The sequence below is a fragment of the Hyperoodon ampullatus genome, assembly GCF_949752795.1.
Source record: "Hyperoodon ampullatus genome assembly, chromosome: 3".
NCBI lineage: Eukaryota > Metazoa > Chordata > Mammalia > Artiodactyla > Ziphiidae > Hyperoodon > Hyperoodon ampullatus.
Window position 1 is genome coordinate 34,374,528 of NC_136916.1, and position 22,413 is coordinate 34,396,940.

At 39.6% G+C, this 22,413-nt stretch overlaps 1 pseudogene across 1 annotated transcript; it reads left to right on the forward strand.

Moving 5' to 3' along the window:
* Positions 1 to 246: 246 nt before the first annotated feature.
* LOC307049490 (zinc finger protein 639-like) lies at positions 247 to 1,851 on the forward strand (annotated as a pseudogene). Its single transcript has 2 exons — positions 247 to 412; positions 564 to 1,851. The product of its transcript is annotated as a zinc finger protein 639-like (transcript).
* Positions 1,852 to 22,413: the final 20,562 nt, after the last annotated feature.

A 22,413-nucleotide genomic window follows, 5' to 3' on the forward strand; every position in this document is an offset into this window, starting at 1 on the left:
AGCGCCCCGGAGCGTGAGGACCAGAGCGGCGCCGGCCGCCGCCCTGCGCCTGGGGGCGGGGCTACGCGGCCCCTCCGCCCCCGGCTCGGGCGTCTAGTCCGTCCGCCGCCTCCTCAGAGCTTCGCCTGGGCTGGCCGGACAGACCCCAAGGACTGTTTTTTTTTTTTTTTTTTACCATCTGTGAAAACTTCCTGTAATTCATTTTTCCTCACTCCAGTATTAAGAAATATACCAAATTAAAAAGATATGAATGAATATCCTACAAAAAGGAAAAGGAAGACTTTACACCCTTCTCGTTATTCAGATTCCTCTGGAATAAGCAGAATTGCGGATGGATTCCATGGAATTTTTTCTGATCATTGTTACAGTGTTTGTTCTATGAGACAACCAGACAAAATATTTTGACAACAAAGTCTAATCATGAAAAAAACAACAAAGTTCATTAGTGGGACATCCTGCAAAATACCCTACCAGTCCCCTCAAAATTGTCATGGTCGTCGAAAACAAGGGAAGTCTGAGAAACTGCTACAGCTAACAGTAGCCTAGAGACATGACAACTAAGTGATGATGATTCTGATACAGAGACATCAAATGACTTGTCAAAATTTACAGATGGAATCAAGGCCACAAACAGAAATCAAAACTACCTGGTTCCAGGTCCTGTACGTAGAATTCTAGACCATACTGCCTTTTCTACAGAAAAACTTGCTGATACTGAAACTTGTAATGAAGAGTGCGACTCCCCTGAATCAATCAACCAGCAAACTCAAGAGGAGAGCCCTATAAAAGTTCATACTGCTGAAGATGTTCCAGTTGCTGCAGAAGTGCATGCAATTCCTGAAGATTATGATATAGAGACAGAAAACAATTCCTCTGAGAGTCTCCAAGACCAAACTGATGAAGTGTCACCAGCTAAATTTTGCAAAATTCTTGACAAGAGCGAAGCTTTGAATGTGACTGCCCAGCAGAAATGGCCTTTACTGAGAGCTAATAGCAGTGGCCTCTATAAATGTGAACTTTGTGAGTTCAACAGCAAATATTTTTCTGATTTAAAGCAGCATATGATCTTGAAGCATAAGCGTAGTGATTCAAATGTGTGTCGAGTATGCAAAGAAAATTTCTCTACCAATATGCTTCTGATCGAACATCCAAACTGCATGAAGAGGATCCCTACATTTGTAAATACTGTGACTGTAAAACAGTAATTTTTGAGAACCTCAGCCAGCACACTGCAGACACCCATTTTAGTGATCACCTTTATTGGTGTGAGTAGTGTGATGTACAGTTCTCCTCAAGCAGTGAACTCTACCTACATTTCCAGGAGCACAGCTGTGATAAACAGTAATGTGTCAGTTCTGTGAACATGGAATGAATGATCCAGAAGACTTGCATAGCCATGTGGTAAATGAGCATGCATGTAAATTAATAGAGTTAAGTGATAAGTATAACAATGGAGAACATGGACAGTACAGCCTCTTAAGCAAAATTACATTTGACAAATGTAAAAACTTCTTTGTATGTCAAGTATGTGGGTTTCAGAATAGACTTCATACAAATGTTAACAGGCCTGTTGCTATTGAGCATACTAAAATTTTTGCTCATGTCTGTGATGACTGTGGGAAAGGCTTTTCAAGCATGCTAGGATATTGCAAACATTTAAATTCACACTTATCTGAAGGGATTTATTTATGTCAATATCGTGAATATTCAACAGGACAGATTGAAGATCTTAAAATTCAGTTAGATTTCAAGCATTCAGCTGATTTACCTCATAAATGTAGTGACTGCTTAATGAGGTTTGGAAATGAAAGGGAATTAATAAGTCATCTTCCAGTCCATGAGACAATTTGATTGTTCTCTTTAACTTCCATAATGATGTAAAATAATAACTTTGATGTAAAATAATAAATTTGACTTTTTTGCAGATATTAAAATGGATGATTCTAAACACAACTTATGAGAACTGTCTTTAACAAGATTTATTTATTTATTTATTTATTTTTGTGGTACGCGGGCCTCTCACTGTTGTGGCCTCTCCCGTTGTGGAGCACAGGCTCCGGATGTGCAGGCTCAGCGACCATGGATCACGGGCCCAGCTGCTCCGCGGCATGTGGGATCTTCCCGGACCGGGGCACAAACCCATGTCCTCTGCATCGGCAGGAGGACTCTCAACCACTGCGCCATCAGGGAAGTCCAACAAGATTTTTTTAATTGCCAATTTTCTTGGCATTGCTACCTTTTTCAGTATATAATTGTATACTAAATGTGGTATTTTCAATGTACTGTAGTTGGTAGTTTTAACCACTTTTGGACTATCATCGTGTTTCTTGCATGTGCTCTGATTTCATAGATTGATAAGAAACAGATGTACTAAAAAAAAAAAAGATACCATGTCCATCCATATTTATCTCTGTTCATGGTATTGGCATTCTCCTTGCTACCTTGCCTCACAGACATTATTCTGCAAAAATAACAATGTGCCCTAGAGGAAGGACTATTTTCTCCCGCTGTCTGTAAAATGGAGAATCTTTCTTAGAAGGTCCACAAAAGACTTTTGTCTCATTAGCTGGAATTTCATCACAACCTCATTCTTAGACCAACCCCTGGTAATGGGAGTGAGATGACGAAGAAAACACGGCCATGTGAAGGAGTGTGGATTACCCAAACAAAGTCAGAGTTTTATTAGAAGGAAATAAATATGTTACTTAGGGTACCTGAAGTGTCTGTTAGATATTTCTATCTGAAACCTGAAATAACAGCATATTTAAGATGTAATTAAACGGTGAAAAATTAGAGGCATCCCTCTTGAAGTCAGGAACAAAATGAGGCTGCCAATATCCTTAGTATACAACGCTGTATTAGGGATCCTAACAATTCACTCAATAATATTTGAGTGCTTACTAGGCACCTGGTACTATATTAGGTATTATAAACACAATAATAAGCAAATCTCAGAATCTGCTCTCTACTAGAAAAGAAAGACAAAAACCAAGCAAACACGAAATAACTACAATTTATTCTAAAGGTTGTGCTGAAAACAAATGGAAGGCTGAGAGAGAGAAGAAGGGGGACTTTCTTTAGGAGATCAGGAAACTCTTTATTGAGAGAGATTTAAGCTGGGATCTAAGAATTAGAAGGCCCTGGCTACAGAAGAATAGAGCAAATGTTCCACGTAGAGGAAAATGCCCAGAGACCAGAAAGAGATGTGGTATTAGGACTGAAAGATGAATGTGGCTAAAGCACAACAAGCAAGGAACTATTAGGGAGATTGATAAAGATTGGAAGGAACCAGATCCTACCTGGCCTGTATGTCTTTTATGCTTTACAGTGTATTAGACCACGACTGGAAGACTAAGTTGAGGAATGACATGATACAATTCCTAAGTTAGGAAAATCACTTCTACTACTCTTTGGAGATGGGATTGAAGAACGCAAAGTAGACCTGAGGGTACCAGTTTAGAGGCCATTTCAATTCATTCAGATGAGAGATGATGGTGGCTGTTATGGACTAGTTTGTGCCTGCCTTCCCCACAGCTTCAGAGATGGAAGTCCTAGCCTCCAGGGCCTCAGAATGTGACTGTATTTGGAGAGAGGGTCTTTGAAGAGGTAATTAAGTCAAAATGAGATTATTAAGGTTGACCTTAGTTCAGTAGGACTGGTGTCTTTATAAGAAAGCAAAATGTAGACATTTTGTATGTGTATGTGTATGTGTATACAGAGGGAAGTTGCAGATACAGGGAGAACACAAGCCAAGGACAGAGGCCTGGAATAGACACTTCCCTCATAGTCTCGGAGAGAACCAACCCCGCTGACCCCTTGATCTCAGACTTCTAGCCTCCAGAATGGTGAGAAAATAAATGTCTGTTGTTTAAGCCCCCCAGCCTGTGGTGCTTTGTTGTGAAATCCTCAGGGAACCAATACAGTGGCCTAGACCAAGTTGGAGGTAATAGAAATTGGGGGGGGGGGAATTCACATGCCTTTTGGGTACAGAATCACAGATGTACTGATGAATTATCCAATGTAATCATACGATGAAGTAAGAGGTATAAAGATCAGAAAAGAAGACACAAAGAGTCACTAGTTGCTGGTGACACAATTGTTGCCATAGAGTCTAGCCAACAGCTGTGAGTAAGCTGGACATGAGATCACCGTTAGTATGATCACTGATGCTTGGATTTTCTATAGCCATTTCACTTAATGTTTTTTATTTACCAACTGAAAGAGCCAGGACCAGCAAGAGACCTGCTTTTTTTTTTTTTTTTTTTTTTTTTGCAGTACACGGGCCTTTCACTGTTGTGGCCTCTCCCGTTGTGGAGCACAGGCTCCGGATACGCAGGCTCAGTGGCCATGGCTCATAGGCCCAGCCGCTCTGCGGCATGTGGGATCTTCCTGGACCGGGGCATGAACCCGTGTCCCCTGCATCGGCAGGCGGACTCACAACCACTGTGCCACCAGGGAAGCCCAAGAGACCTGCTTTTAAAGAACTAAGGGCAGTCACGAGGATTTGGAAAGTCTTCAAAAAGTGAACAAGGGAAGTGGTAGAAATTCAGAGTCTCAAAAAAAAAAAAAAAAGTCATAATGAGGATAACTATCCAGTAAAAAGAGCTTCTTTAGTAATGAGCTTCCTGCCCTGAAAAGACTTAATCACAGGCTGAGAGACGAAAGTGATGCCATTCTTTAAAGGGAGAAGGACTCTGCCCTGAAAGGGAATTGAGATTGGATGACATCTCAGGCCCCTTCCAGTTATGATTCAGTGATTCCAAGAAGTTCAGTGATTTGTTATTGTTATTTGGTGGTGGCTTATGTAATACCTTGTGATTTTTTTTTTTTTTCCGGTACGCAGGCCTCTCACTGTTGTGGCCTCTCCCATTGCGGAGCACAGGCTCCGGACGCACAAGCTCAGCGGCCATGGCTCACGGGCCCAGCCGCTCCGCGGCATGTGGGATCTTCCCGGACCGGGGCACGAACCCGTGTCCCCTACATTGGCAGGCGAACTCTCAACCATTGCGCCACCAGGGAAGCCCACCTTGTGGATTTTAAATGCTGATACAGGAAAACATCTCCTGGGCCTGGCTATCAGCTAAGGAGATAGCATATTAGTGAATGCAGTGTAAATACAACTTACTGATGACACTCACTAATGACTGAGGCTACCAAATCTAGTTTCTTGCTATGGTCATTCTCGTGTATTTGGTTGTACGCCAAGCACACGGTCATCTCACCTTATTCTAGGCCAACCAACAGAGAAGTGAAATGTCCTTTGAATCACTGTTAACATGTATCCAACGTTCGCTGTTTTTTCAGCTATATTTCCCACATATGTTTCCATTTTCTATTTAGACTCATATTACTCTATGGCCGTTTTGTTCCCAGGTTTGATTACAGAACAAAGCAGTCCCAAAGAGTATGTGAAATTACTCTGCACCTCGCATGCTGTAAAAGTTGGGTACGGGCTGTGGTTCATGAGTTACTCAACATTCATAAAACCCTTCCAGACTTGTCTTGCAGTATTTCTTGCCAGGAAATTGCTCGATCACCAGATACCTGATATTTGTGATTAGCAAAAATAAGCTTTCTTAGAGTTGGGATGTGTGTGTGTGTTTTCAGTTGGGGTTGCTTTTTTTTTTTTCAGTTTTAAGATATTTACAAAGCATTCTTCACGTTGCAAACGTAAAAATGCAAACTAAAGTTTCCCTCCTGACATTCTGTACAAGCTTGTAAAAAAAGTGTTGCAGCCACACAAACTCCAGCCTGCAACTCCATTCTGCAATTATGGTTTGCAATAACTCTGGAAGTCATATGCCAGGAAAGGATTATGAGCTGATCTTCAACGCTCTGACACTTCAGCAGGGAAAAGCAGTTGCCCAAGTGCCAATCTGCAGAATCCCAACCCAGCTCAAGCCAGACCATGAGCACTTTGAAAGGGAAACAGATTTCAGTGACCATATGTGCAATTATTATTCATCCCCGTGATGACTGAATAAAGAAGTGGGTTGGCCTGTCTGGACTCCAATGTGCTGAAGCCAGGACAGGCTGATTTCACTTAACCCCCTTGCAGGTCCCACCTGCCCCAGAATCCAGATCCAGAACTACCCCCAAGAAGGTGGGAGTGGGGTGGACTCTCTTAGGAGAACTTAGGCAAGGATCACCAGGTAAAGATTGCATCACCCAAACATGTGTCACCCAAATGGAGACACACGGCCCCTTCCTTAGACAATGTGGTCTTAGTTCACTTCTGCATTGCCCTTCCACCTGAAACCCTTGGCTTTCAACTGAGATTAATCCTGCCTTTATCTCCTAGTTCTTTTTTTTTTTAAGGCAAGACCCAGATGGAAAAGTCTCATTAGTATCATACCAGGTATTTGTAACAGCAACACAAACCAATGAAGCAAATTAAGGGAGTTTTGGTTCCTCCTGCTTGCCAAATCTGGCTGAAAGTCAGGTCTCCCCTGCTTTTGTCTTCATCTAATTTTGGGTTAAAAGATAAATAAGGCACCACAACTCCTCGGTTATCTTAGATCTTCATCCCTGATGACCTTACCACATCTCCAGATTGTCCGGGACCTCCACAAGCATCCTTAATCAGGTCATATAACAACTGCTAAAACATCTCTGATTCTGTTCCTGTCCAGTCCCGTTTCAGAGTGGACACTTCACAAAGCAAATCCTGGGCAAGAACTTGCTCCAGTAATAATCCCAGCTGTGTAGTCACATGCAAATGATATGCTATCCAAACTGAAAAACTTCAGAATCCCTGATTTGAAAAAAAAAAACAAAAAAAACACACCAAGACACACTAACCAGATAATTCATTCTATAACAACTTTCCACACCATGTAGTTTTTTCTAATTCTAGAAGCGTAGATACCTGTATCACAGTTGCCATAAACATTTTCTGTCCTGCAATATCTATTTATTTCCCACTGACAGACACGACTTACCCTCTCATTTGTTCATGCCTTAACTTAAGTCGGCAAACATTTACTGAGCCCGTACTACATCCCAAGCACTGTTCTAAGGAAATGCAGACACTAAGATAAAAAGGAGGCTGGAGTTGCCTTGAGGTGCTGTCTGGCTTCAAGGAAGCTCCCAAGTAAGTTAATCGGCAATTGGAATCATTTTCAATCAAATTCAATTATCTTAGTGCCTCATCTGAATAAGAAGAAGTATAAATTCCCATGGAGGGAAATTGTAAAAGATGCTCTTAAGGGCAGCTGTGGCAGATTGCTGTAGGGAAGCCTACAATTTAGCACAGGTTGGTTCTAAAGCAAAGAATAAAGATTCCAAATAATGTCATTCTCCTCAGAGATCTAATGCCCCTTAATGAAGGTGTGGATTTCAGATATTCTAAAACTTTACAAAAATTCTTCTAAGGAACAATACTACTAAGACAGCAACCCAGGGAGCGGCCACCACCAGGAATGGAATCACCTGATAGCTGTCATTTTCCAGATATGGAAAAACGAAGAGGGTAAGGAACGACAACAAAAAACACATGCATTTTTGTTTAATATAGTTCCTTCTTTTAAAATAGAAATAAAATACTTGCACGTTACTCTATGCTTATAAAATTGAGAAAAATACTTCTGTTCAACGACAAAGATGCTATGAATATTCCAGCCACTAAGATTCATCACTACCTGACTCTGAGGTCTTTACCTGACACATTTCCTTCTGCCCTTTGCACAGCCCTCCACTCCCTTCACTGCCCCCTTGACCCCCGACCCCCCCTCCCCACGGGGTCTTTATCTGTTTAACACAGTAATTGGCAAAATATGATCACAGCCCACCACCTGGTTTTGCACAGCTTGTGAGCCAAGAAGACTTTTTACACTTTTAATCATTGGGGGTATGGGATTGTGTGAAATTTAAATTGGAGTGCCATAGACGAAAATCAACAAATGGGGGTAGCTGTGTTCTAATAAACTTTCTTTATTGGCTGCTTTTGCACCACAGTGGCTGAGTTGAGTGGTTGGTGATAGGGGCCTCATGGCTCTCAAAGCCCAAACTGTGGACTGTCTGGCTCTTGACAGAAAAAGCCGGACGACTCATGGTTTAATCTAACCCTATTCTTTTCCTTGTACCTGGTCTCACATGTTGGCTCTGTTTGTGTCTCTAGCAGGTCTTTTTCACTTCTCTGGCCACAAAAGGGGTGCAGTCAGCACTTCTTCTGCCACCTTGAGCATTGAACTTGCACACCCAGCTACATTCTCCCAAAGGTTAAGCCGCCAGTTGGCTGAGCCTTGGCATTGCTGGCCCAGACCTTTCTGCTCACTCCACCTAACCAACCTGTAGGCTTTTTCTTGTCTTGGTGACTTGCACAGAGGCCATGCTCTGTCATTTTATCTCTTGCACAATCCTTCTTCCTTCTAGAACTCTGTTGTATAGTCTTTCTACAGCCTTCTCTGCCAAAAGCTTAGTGGGCTTGATCCCAATGGTCCTGGGCTCCCATGTCTCTTTCCTCATCTTCCAAGGCTCACCCAAATGAAGACACATGGCCATTTCCAGTGCGACCTTAACTCACTTCCTCCTTGGCCTTCCACCTGAAACTCTTGGCTTCAGTCAAAATTTCTGTGGGCTCCAAACATCTTTTACTTTCTCTAAATATTTTAACACAACGAATCAAAACAAAACTGCTTTTAGTGGGTGCAAGTTTCTTTTCCTATGGTAAACTATTTGGAAGTGTTTGTCACAGTAGTTCTGTTAAAGCCACATGGTTAAGACACAGCTATGACTAATGTTGTCAACATTCCTCCCATCCCTCAAAGTTGTTTTCCTCAACAATTTTTAATTTTCCATGGAAATGGATGAGCTGGGAGAGTGCAGAAGACCATGAATCAGGGCTATCTGCTGATAGTGCTTTCTACAATTCCTTACCCAACCCCAGGACTGAGCAGTTTGACTTCATGGACTACTTCCTTTCCTCTTTGTCCCTACACACTCTGTTTAAATAGAGGAAGTAACAGTTGAGGAAGGACCCAAGAGCAATTATAGAAGTAGGAAGAATAGGAGTGAGAGACCCTGATCATCTCCCAGGAAATAAGCTGAGTTTTTGGTATTTGAGGTGGGGGGATTAGAAGAAAAGGTGTACTATATACACAAGAAGGTTGGCTGAGCTGCAATGCTCTTTATTACTTTTGCAATTTAAAAAACAAGAAACAATTTGTTATTTTAACCTTCTTCCACACGAGTATGAACAGAAATGTGGCCCTAAATTATCAAGACCTAATCTGCTCATTAGAAGGTCATTAATTCTAGTCCCAATTATATCAATAAAAGATAAACTTGTTTGGATCTACTCCTCAATGAGAGCAGGATACACCCCCCTCACAAGGGAGCAATAGGAAACTGAAACCTCAGCAAAGTCAGGGGTGCAGTGTGGACAACCAGACTCCGGGAACTTCTCATCTGGACATGTTCTACATGCAAATTCTACTGGAATCGTGCTATATTGAATGGTTGCTGTATTGGCAATCCTGAGAATACCAAGCATACCATCAGTAATTCCTAACCATTCTTGAACCTGTGGAATCCTCTTCTGGGACATAGAAGCCATTGGATCATGAGAAGTGATGCTCTAATGTCCTGGGAACCCCCAGACCCTTCAGACACATGCATCTGTGCAACCAGTATAACTTTCATACAAAAATCTACAACTGGGCACCTGGGAAGCCACCTAGATCTTGTCTTTCCTATGGGTTATATAAACCTATACTGTTGCCTTTTCCAAATGACCACACATACACTGATGGGGATCACTAGCTCTAAAAGCAACTATAAGTTCCATATAAGGAAAATTCAAATGTCAGAGCTTTCTCTCTACATTCTTCAAATGAATCCAACTTTTCCATGCCAAAGAACTAAAATAGAGAGATGATCATTAAAATTTAAGAGAAAGAAATTTTAGAAAGTCTATGTAATGCCAATCTAGATTATGTACAACTGTAAATAATCTATAGCAGCTTAAGCAAATAAAGGGTTATTTTTCTCACATAATAAGTATAATCCTATATAGGCAGTCAGTGTACCAGGAACCATCTCCCTGTCCACTCCACCATCTTTAGCATGTGTGTTGCCTCATGGTCAAAAGAGGGCTCCTCCATCTCCAGCCTCAATACTGTGTTCCAGGCAGAAAAATAAAATGCAACAGAGGGAAGGGAAACAGAAACAAAATGAAAAGAGAAAGAAGAAAACTAAAACACTTATCATACATATATCCTTAGCTGACTTCTGTTCTTATCTCATTGTCCATAATTCTATCCCATAGCCATCCCTAGCTTCAATGCAAATTGGAAAAATGAGTATTTTATCTGGATGTATCCCAGAGTTGCCATTCTGCTAGTGAGGAAGAAAGGGAGAGTGGGAATTGGGTAGACAACTAGAGGTGTCTGCCACATATATATAATTTCTAATGGAGAGGTCACAGACAACATGTTTATCTGTAGCTATCTATAGCTTTAGGCAGGGATTCTGATCACAGTGTTTCCATGTGATATCAAATATCTAGCTATATTAAAACCACCTGAAATATGTTCACATTCAACAGATGTTTGGCATGTTGGAACCCCTGTCTCCACATGCTGATTTTAACCTAGCCATCCTTAAAACAACAGTTCTCCGGGTTATGGAATTAAAATGAAGTACAAAGTTCTCCCTATATTGGCCAGTGATTGTGTCAAAACATGGAAAGAATGTATGGAATGATCCATAACAATAAAGCAAATAATTTTGTTTTATGTGTGATATAGTAAGAATTGTTCTGAACAAAAGGCCAAAGCTGACATTTTTGCAAGTGGAAGATGAATTCATTAATTATTTTTGAAACCCTAGTGTTAGTCATGCTTGCCCAGCTCTACACATCTTGGGATTCTGAATTGCCAGATCTCAAGGCGGGCAGTTTCAGATTCATATAGAAGCTGACTGAAAATCCAACCTTCTCCAAGGATGAGGTTTGGCTGACTGGATTTGCTGTGACTTTACAAAATTATTTTATTTTTTTACGTCCAGATTTAGTTGGGACTCTGGATGTCTGATTGCATCTGAAGTTCACACAGCTGGCATTCATTTCCAACTACTAATTTAAATAACACCACTACCTGCTACCTTTCCCTCTATGAGAACAGAAGTGAATACATTTGATGAAATGAAATTTTTTTATGAGTCTGGGAGAATACCTACCATGAACCAGATCTTGTGCTAAACTCTTTGCATATTTGCAAAGTAAAATGATACCTTAGTGTGTGAGTCCTTTGGGAAGAGAACTTTTTAATGACAAGGTCAGCCATGCTTAGAAAGTCTAAATCAACCTGAGAAGTTGAGTTGTACTACAGCACACCTGAACAGAAGTTCTGTATTATTTTTGTAATTAAAAGGGGTCAATGTCATCCAAAAAGCTTTGTGGTGACCTCAGTTCAGCTATTTCTCTTCAGGCCTTTCTGTTTTTTCCCTCTTGCTGAATTTTATGAAGTTTCTTCTCCAATTTCTTCTAACTGATCCAAACTGGAAAGATATTATGTGTTGTTTTCTTGACAAATTACAGTTCCATGTATGAGTGTGTTGGGGTGGGTACCAATTTAATTTGATATTTCTAGATGTTTTTATCCACAGTTGTGGGATAAAGGCTTTGTCCCCATTTTAAATGCTAAACCCTAAAAGCACATAGGTCAGAAAGTTTGACCAGCAAGTTCTATAAAACATTCTAGCTACAGAAAATTTCTATGTAAGGTATTTCAGAGCACAGAAAAGAATGGAAAACTCCCCCAATTGATTTTACTGACCTAGCAAAACCTTTATAGAAAAACCAGGCAAGGATAACTAAAAAAGGAAAACTGTAAATCACTTCCCTTACAATGATAAATAGTCTAAACAAAACGTTACCACCTCAAATGCAGCAGCAAATTAAAAGAATATGGCAACCAAAATGCAGTCCCCAGAAAACAAGAAAGATTCAGAATTAGGAAATCTAGTAAATATAATTTAAATATAAATTTATACATGAGAATTATATAAGACCACTTCTCTTTGGAGCAGAAGAGGAGAGGAAAGGAAAGTTCATCACCCGGTTGGGAAACTTGAGAAGGAAAGGCCGAGGATGAAGAAACCAAGTTGATGATTTCATTTTTCACCCACATTGGCAAAATTTTGAAAGGTTGATAATATCCTGTGTAGTCAAGCAGGTGGGTAAACAGGTATCTTCACACTCTAATAAGTGAGTGTATATTGGTACAATCTTCACAAAGGTCAATTTAGCAGCTATCTATCAAAATGTAAAATACATGTACCCTATTGACTCCACAATTCAACAAAAGTAATCCATCCTAAGGAAATATTTGCATATGTGTATAAAGATTAATAAAGATTCTTATTTCTGTATTGAGAAAAATAGGGAAAACTCTAAATGTTCATCAATAAAGAAATTGTGATATAATATTGATGCATTCTTAAAATAGAATAATCCGCAGATGTTAAATAGAATGAGGTAGGCTTTTACAAACTGGCAATGGGACATCTGAGACATTTCGTTGAGTGATTAAGAATTTGCAGAGCAATAAATATAAATAATGGTCCCAATTCTATATATAAAACCTCTTCTCGAGTGTGTGTACTTGTACGTGCACACATAGCAGTGGGATTCATTGGGAGTACAGGGTATAAACAGGAACTTTCACATTTTATATCTGTATTGATTGAATTGTATTGCTCTAAGTATGTGTTACTGTTGCATTGGAAAATAAAACAATACCAATGAAAGTAACAAGAATTTCAGGTCGATGAGAAGGAACTGTTCTTGGAAACTCTGCCCATTAGTCTTCACCTCCCTCTGGACAGGCTAACAGAAGGGGTTGTTGGAAATAAATGATTCAGTGTTACTTGGGGAAAGAGACTCTGTACCTCAGGAAAACCAATCAGCTTCAGTATCTTTCATTTTCTGTAGGCAACAAAAAACAATTTAGCTCCTAAGCAGATACCCCAGTAGAAAAAGTTAGTGTATAGGGAAAGCCCCCTACTTGAGAAATAGCACAAGGTAGGAGGTTCCCAGAGACCTAATCTTGGAATAGACTGCGAGGCTGTTCTTTGGAGATATAAGCTTTCTTCCACCTACCCCAGTCCACTGGAAAAAGGGACCTCAACCTGAACTGGGTGGGCTCTCCTGAGTTCTTGGTGGCCAAGTTCAGGTGTGTCTTTGAGTGTACCTTTTGACCTTAACAATACCTGTAAAGCCAGATCAAAACATGTGGGTGTCCCAGGGAAACTAATCATTGTCACCCTTCAGAAATAATGTTCTTTAAATATTTGTTTTACATCCATTTATTTACAGTCTAAGCACTGCAGGGGAAAGGGAGAGAAGTCTGTGGATGGTGGGCAACAAGCAAGGTCTTCACTGTTCTGAGTAATTTAGTTCTGACTTTGAAATTGCACAGGTCACTCAGCAAAACAAAGCCCCTTCAGTAACTAGGCCTACCCTTCTTATAAGACAATAAACAAACTTGCTTCTGAAGATTCTAACCCCAAACCTAAGTGGCTCATGACATGAGTTCTTCCAGCCATACTTGTTACTCCCCTTGAATGAACTCTGGCAAATACAGTTTTCTCCATCTTTGTCACATCTTCCATGGCTGCATTAGTTTTCCATTGCTGCATCACAAATGACCACACACTCAGAAGCTTAAACAGCATGCATTTACTATTGCACGTTTTCCGTAGGCTAGAATCCAGGCACAGCTTAATGGGATTTTCTACTTCATGGTCTCTCCAGGTGGAAAGCCAGGTGTCAGCCAGGACTGGGATCTCACCAGAGGCTCAGCTGGGGTAAGATCCACTTCAAGGTAAGATCCACTTCCCCAGTTTGTTGCAATATTCATCTCATGGCTGTAGGACTGAGCTCCCTGCCTTCTTGCTAGCTGTTGGCCATCGGTCTCTCTCAGGTCCTAGAGGCTGCTCCCAGTTCCCTGTCACGTGGTCCCTCTAGTAAGTAATAAGCTTACTTATTCAAAAATGGCAACAGAGGCCACTGCCCTTGGTCATGGGGTCGTTGCTGCTTCCGAAGCTGCAGCATTCATGATGAACTTACTTCTGATTGTGGGTGACCACTGGGTACATATTCTTGTCCCTATTGGATTTGTCTTTGAATGTTCTCTAGACAGAAAGAATGGTGAAAAGCTAACTGCCTTCTGGAACAAGAATCTGTTACATAAAAGAGAACTGAGACCCAATGAAGAAGTCACCTGGAAGTAAAAGCTGTAGCTGAATTACAGAATGTTCACATTTTTTAAATCACAAGAGAAATAAAAACACATTCATTAAAAAAAAAAGCAATGGAGAATCACTCTTGAATATATTTGTACATACACACACACACTGTAGCATGATGATAGGTGTAACATCTTGTCATTTTTACTATAGTCTATTACTTTATATTAGTTTGAAGCAAGTCACAGGTTTCACCCACATTCAAGGGGAGATGATTATAGACGTGAACATAAACTCTTCAATAACTAGAGCCACCCTGGGGTCTATCTGCCACAGTGGTGTGGTTTTGGTACCACTGATGGATCAGTGCCCTAGGAACCGATTGACTGGTCTACTCCTTCATCTAGTTCTGGAGGGATGATGAAAGTCAGGACTAAATTATTCCCTCTCCCTAAGTTCATGACAACTTCTTCTTTCATTCCTTAGTAGATTAATGTGTTCACTTAAAAATGAGAATGGATTTTCAAGTTTTACACAATTTAAATGTTTTAGTAAAGACAAATATTTGAGCTTTATTTCTTGACCTTTGCTTCTGAGCAATTGCTGTTAATATTTACCCATAAATCAACTCGGCTCTGCTTTTTCCAGTTTCCATTGAAGGGTGAAACTCATTCATCTCAGTGCATTTGATACTATTGTAAATGAAATCTCTGGAAATGCAGTGTGATGTGGTAAGCCATCCATTAGGCCTCAATTTTACTTAAAATCACAGGCTGCAAAGTATCATGCTTCAATTTAAAGAAATAATGGCTACAAAAACCAATACTGATAGTGATCCCTAGAGAAATGAATGAGTGTGTACCCATGATATTGGCACCTTCTCAAGAGAAGAAAGTTTTTAAATGAAGAGGCAGGATGACTAATGTTTCCATGGGTAAAAGATCATTTCTTTCCATAGAAAGAAAAAGCCACTTGGCTCTCAACAAAGATCAGGAGATTGAAATTGAAGAAAACAAAGTGAATAAACATGGAAAGGATATCTGGAGTCATAAAGGATAAATTTGTTCCCCAAATCACAAATACCTTCAAAAACAGAAACAGGACACCACCTTAAGGGAAAAATGTTATTTATCCAAAGGAGACAAAGGCTCAGTAGGGGAAGCTAACAGGGGACTTATTAGCATAGCATAGCAGAGACCTCATTGCAGTGCCCTTTTTTTATGTCTTTGGAGTGGTAGCCTAAAATTGGTGGTGGCATTGCTCCCTTCTCTCACTGTGGCATTGCTCTCCCCTTTATTTTATACACCATACCCTCCCCTTGGATTCCAGGAGGGAAAGCCATGGCAATAGCTCTATTTGCCCACATCCATCTACTTCCTAAGGTCACTCATGGCATTGACCTTTCCTTTACTGGCTGCCAAATGGCTATGACCTCAAGCCCTTGCCTCTCCCAGTTACAAAGAGATTTTTTGGGGAGTTCTGATGGGGATGTTGGCCACTTCACATTGGTTGAACCATAGTCTGGTTTGGATTTCTTGAAGGATTGGGAGAAGTGTCAATCAAGGAGGTCCTCAAGGGGCTTCCCTGGTGGGGCAGTGGTTGAAAGTCCGCCTGCCAATGCAGGGGATACGGGTTCGTGCCCCGGTCTGGGAAGATCCCACATGCCACGGAGCGGCTGGGCCCGTGAGCCATGGCCGCTGAGCCTGCGCGTCCGGAGCCTGTGCTTCACAATGGGAGAGGCCACAACAGTGAGAGGCCCGCGTATCACAAAAAAAAAAAAAAAGAAGGTCCTCAATGTGTCTGTACAGCTGTGGTACTCTTTCCTATTTTCCAACTTTCAAATAGAGTTTTCATTCCTTTATATTTTGGTTATTCCAATGGGAAAAATAGATTAGGGAATTAAAGATTAGTTCAAATCACCATCTCGAACTGGATGTTGCAGATTCTTTTTATATCAACACCCTATTTTTACTATTCATTTATTCTTGAATGAGGAAAGGGAAGGTCCATCCTTGACATCTATTTGCCTAGAATCGTGGAGAAGACACTTACTGTGTAACCCTGTACTTCACTGCCTTCCTGTGAGCATGCCCAGTTCTGCAGTCTGAAGCGTGTGGGTGGGCCCTGGCTTAGGAAGGACCTTAGTCTCCAAGCCACCTCACTTCACTGTGTGTTGAGGGACAGTTTTCTACATTTGGATGTCAGAAGTTCTGCTTACCCTCACATCCACACCAGGTGTGTGGTGTGGTAATACCAAATCTCCTTCCCAGTGCTATGGCTGCAAAGTTGAGTGAGTGTCCCATTACCCTAGGGAGCTCAGGTGCCCGCTTACACTTGCTGGTGGCTCTCCAGTCCACAGCACTTACAGTTCTACACAGTGATCCCAAAGATCTCCTAGTCCTGGTCCCATCTCTGTCAACCTACAAAGAGGGTCACGTTGGTAAAGACATGATTCATACTGAAGAAGTAAGAGCGTTGAACTTTCTGCAACAATTATATTAGCTTCAAAACGGAAAAAACTGTTAGGAGAAGAGGAAAACATAGGAAAAGAATTATAGTGAATTACTTAAATGCACCAATTTCAGTTCATGAGAACAAGTAGGCAAAAATAAATAAACCAACAAACAAAAAGAGGTAGGAAGAATTTAAATATTTAAATAATTTAAATGTCTCTATATTTATATATATATTTATATTTAAATATTTAAATAATACAATGACTAAGGTAGACTTAATAGACATAAATGAAAAACTACATTTTTAAAGCAGACAGTGCCTTCTACCACAGGATCTAGGTGGTGATTAAAGATTTTGTTTTGATCATGAAATAAATGTAATATATTTGATAAGCAGAAATAATAGCACATTCTGTGACAAAAGTAGAACAGATACTGTTAGTAAGAAAAATTAGACAAAAAAAACTGCTATTTTCCATTAGTAAATTGAAAAATTCTATTAAAAAAGCCATTACCATTTTTATCCCCCTGATTTCTGGGAAACCATCAGATGTAAGACAAACCATGATTTTAAACCGCAGATTTTTTAGGATTTTTAAGACAAGCTAATTGTATTTATTCTTGCATTTTATGTAGATTTGGGTTAGAAATTGATGTTAAATACTTTTTAAAAGTTTACATATAAACTGACATTCTGATTTATTCTTCTGCTTTTTTGATTGTAGTAAAATGCACATAACATAAAATTTACCACCTTAACTATTTTTAAATGTAAATTTGGTAATGTTAAGTACATTCACATCATTATGCAACCAATCTCCAGTTAAAAAAATAACTCTCCACTTCCCCCAGCCCCTGGCAACCACCCTTCTACTTTCTGTCTCTATGAATTTCACTCCTCTAAGAACCTCATACATGTGGAATCATACAGTACTTCTCCTCTTCTGAGTGGCTTATTTCACTTACATACTGTCCTCCAAATTATTTTTCTTATATTACCTATAATTATATATTTAGTAATATATTTCCTAACACCTTAACTTTCATTTGTGGATTAAGCCCTTCTTGGTCACAATATACTTTTAATACATTCTTGAATTCAATAAGGCTACAGTGAATATATACGAATGTTACGAATTGTCTTAGGCTTCTTTTGGCTGTTATTTTTGGAAGGCAGCTATGCTCACCACTATACCACCAGCCTTTTGGTTATTTATTAGGTATTGTTATTGAAGTTTGGTTTGCTTCATCACTGGGCAGATGTCCATATTTTTTAATACACACTCTGGAGAAGTTAATTCATTTTATATAATGTCTTCCTAGTACACTTGTCCTTCTCCTGATTTGTTAATTTCTCATTTTATTTCTACTAATTACTTTATTGTCTTTCCTCATAGCTGTTTCATTATTCTTTTGTTTTTCTAGAGTTTATTTTCTTTGTGTTACAGTAAACAATGAAAGCATTTCAGGTTATTTTCTTCTGATCATAGATTCCGCACTCTTCCATCAGTTTTCGTATGTAATGTTCTCATTTTCATAATTGTTTATTAATGTATATGTGATTTCTTCTTAACTTACTGTAATTTTTTGACTTTAAAAGGGCTATTTCTCATATTTCAACATTTTCAAAATTGGATTGCGACTTAAATACAAAAGACAGAGAGCAAATACGAAGAAATAAATTAACAACTTTTCAATATAACTGGTGGATACATAGGCTCTGTTAAATAATTCTTTGTGCATATTTATATATTCAGAATGTCTTACAATTAAAATAATTTACATGCTTAAAAAAAGAATAGGCTATAAAGTGAGGTATGGAAGGAAGTAGGGTAGGAAGATTAAAAAAAAAATCTAATCCAATCTGTTCCTTTCACTGATGAGGAAACTGATGTCATTTTAGAGGAAATTACTGGTCACAGACCTTGAGTATGTTTAGGCCAAAATTTTAGGGGCAAACTGTCTGTGGAGCGTGTCCTCTGAAATGAATGGCCTTGCAAGTACAAAGGGAAAAGAAAGAGGGCAGGATCTGGGGCTGAGATAATCCACCAGGACAAGTGCTCTTCACTGAAATTCTTTAAATTGATGCAAAAATCTAAAAATAGCTCCTTAACAGACTTCCCAGGGTGTCTGGAACACCTACCATTATTCGTTGCTTTAGACTAAAACATTGGAAAGTTCTAAGAGACCAGTCTCCTGGGAAAGTTAGCATCATAACCTGGCATCACCTTTAAAACCTTGGCCTCATTGTATTTACTAGATCTGATTGCAGGTTCTCTCTCAGGACCCAGATTATATAGGACACAGAAAGGTTAACTTTGCGGGGGAGAATAATGGGTAGGAAAAGTCCACTGCATATGAGTCCACCCATGCACAACATCTGCTGATGGAACTGACTGTGAGTGTGGGAGGGAAAGATGAACAGGCCATGGATGCCAGGATTTAGCCATGTCACATGGTTGCTGAGTCTGGGGCCAGGCCAGGGCTGAGGGCTTGCCCCCTTCAGAGTCAGATTTCACGGCGCACTGTGCATGTGATGAGCCCTGAGATGTCTCTAAGCCCTTGTTCTGTTTTCCAAATCTCTAGAAAACCCTTTCTTGACCAAATGACAATTTGTTGACCTTTAAAATATCAGAGCTGGGAGAAGTATTTAAAAGGAAATCTGTCATGAACTTCCTAGCTGGAATGATAACTAAATGGCTTTGCCAATTTAATGTCTGGAAATTAATAACAAAAATAAAAACATAAACATTAGAGATAGTTTTTATTTAAAATTATAACTTTTAACTTGCTAAAGTCTTGATTTTATTTTATTGCTTATTTTGCAGCAGGAGAAATGAAAAATAAACATGATCAGAAACATATATTTTAAAAATGACAAAATATTAAAATCACGAGTTAAGGAACACTTTTAAAAAAATAATCAAATGCAGCTGGTGTTTTGTTTTGCGTGTTTAGCAGCAGAATTCTTTTATTCAGATGAAGTCTTTTGGAGAAGCTGGTATATAAAACAGTAATGAGTAGAGCTTTACCAGTGCAGGTAGAGTTGGGGACCAAGAGGCAACTCATTTGGGCCGTGTATCAGTCAACTTTTGCTGAGATAGAGCTGTATAACAAATAACCTCAAATTCTTAGTGGCTTACAACCACAAATATTTCTTTCTTGCTCACAAAGCTGTGCAATGGCTGTCCTGGCTCTCTTCCAAATTGGGGAATAGGTTAAGAATTTTGCTGCATATGTATTCTCATTGTAGGACCAGACTGAAGGACCATCTCCTATCTAGGATTTGATGTTCTCATGGGAGAACAGAGATGCAAGAGGTTAAAATGGAAACATGAGATACCATTTAAAGTCTCTGCTCAGAATTGTCACATTGCCACTTCCACACAAATTCCACTGGACAAAGCAAGTCATCTGGCCATAACAAACATCAATAGAGTGGGGAAGTAAACTCCTCCTATGGAAATGTGGGAAGAGCATTTGCTAAACTAAAATATTATCTACTTGCTGTAGCCTGAGTGTTTGCATCCCCCTAAAATTCACATGTTGAAACCTATCCCCAAAAGTGATGGTATTAGGAGGTCAGGCCTTTGGGAGACGATTAGGTCATGAGGGTGGAGCTCTCGTGAATGAGATTAGTGCCCTTTTAAGAGACCCTTGAGAGCTCCCTTGCCTCTTCCACCATGTGAGGATACAAGTAGAAGTCTGTGACCCAGAAGAGGGCCCTCACGCAACCATGCTGCACCTTAATCTCAGACTCTTCCAGCCTCCAGAACTGTGAGAAACAAATTTCTATTGTTTATAAGTCACCCAGTCTGTAGTATCTTGTTATAACGACACAAATGGACTAAGATACCACCATCCCTGGGGTCCTTCAATCATCTCCATACAACACTAAGACACTAAGGAGTAGAGTTTGAAAATCAATGAACGATCCAATCCAACTCCTTTCCTTTTACAGATGTGGGAATGAGGTCAGGAATTGATCAAGGTGGCACCTGCAGTGTCACAGCAAGTTAGAGGTGTACCTAGAACCAGAACACAATTTTACTAACTCGTTGTTCAGTGCTCAGTCAATTGGAAGACAGTTCATCTCTGCTAAATGATAATGCTCCAAACTGCTGAAATATATCTTTTAAATACTTAAAAATTCAAGACATTAGGCAAAATTTATAATTATAGAGTATGCAGTGAGACTATTAATTAACTTGTACCTGGAGTGGATTCAGCCCACTAATACATGTCCTTTGATTTTGTCAATGTCAAAAGCATCTTGGCAAAGATTTGCTCTCAACCCCAATCATTGGGCTTGGTCTTAAGGCTCCTCAGGATGGAAGATGTGATGAGATTTGGGAGGAAACAGAGGGTTTTATTTTTGTACTTGTCATTGATTTTTGTTTCGTGTTTTCAAATGTGTTTGTTTGTTTTAATCTGGGACATTCTCCTGATGAAGATAAAGAACCCATCATGGAGCTGTCCTATAAAAATGACAAAAAGAGGGTATATATTTACACATATAGCTGATTCACTTTGCTGTACAGTAGAAAGTAACACAGCATTGTAAATCAACTATACTCCAATTAAAATTAATTTTTAAAAAAGATATACAGTCGGCACTCTGTATCCATGGGTTCTGCATCTGTGGATTCAACCAACTGCATATCAAAAATATTTGAGAAAAAAAATTCCAGAAAGTTTCAAAAATCGAAACTTGAATTTGCCGCACTGGCAGCTATTTACATAGCATTTACATTGTATTAGTTATTATAAGTAATCTAGAGATGATTTAGAGAATACAGGAGGATTTTAGGTTATATGCAAATACTATGCCATTTTATATAAGGGACTTGAGCATCTGCAGATTTTGGTATCTGCAAGGGGTCCTGGTACCAGTACTCTGCAGATACCAAGGGATGACTGTATTGTTAGATGAAAAAGCAAAATGCCAATCATTGTGTATAGTGCGCTATCATTTTTTTAAGAGAAGAAAAATAAAAGAATATACCTAAAAAAATAAAATGAAATAAAATTTTAAAATAAAAATTAAAATGACATTTAAGTCCCAACAAGCTCAGGAGGAGCCATAACAAATACAATGGAAGGAAAGAACAGCCAGTGTGTATTTTTAAAGACTCCCCAGACTTTTTTCCTTATGCAGTTAGCAAACACTTCTAGAAGATTCCTAAACTTTTCTTTCTGCCACTAAAAGTTTTCACACCAGCCTGCGGATTACAGAGCAATGGGCTTTCCTGAATCCTTAGCCCCTTCTATAGAAGCAGGAGTATTTAAAGATCAGTATTGCTTACCAATTGGCAAAGGACTTAAACAAGGCTTTCACCTCTCCTGTTATTAAACAGCAGAGAGCATCAGTCCAGACTTGTTTAATTCTTAAGAAGTGAGCTTCTGTGTTTTGGGTAGAGAAATTTGGTTGCTGACAGATGGATTGTTCTTTGGTGCATGTGAGCCCATGGTCCTAGGAGAGCATTTTTCTGAGAATGTTGACATTTATGTGTTCTTTCTTCTCTAGAGGCAGATGGCACCACCTTCACCCTCCTGACCTGCTGTTCCTGTGATCTGAAGATCTTGAAAACATTCAAGAAAGAAACCTTAACCCAGAGGAAGAATGTATCTCCCTTTGAGTGACCAGAGAAGGGGAGGGGCAGGGGAGAAAACTGACAACAAAAAGCACAGCCAGAACATGTGACTCTCCTGATGCCTTCTTCCTGGAGTGTGAGATGCACAAGGAAAGAACCTCAACGTTTGGGAA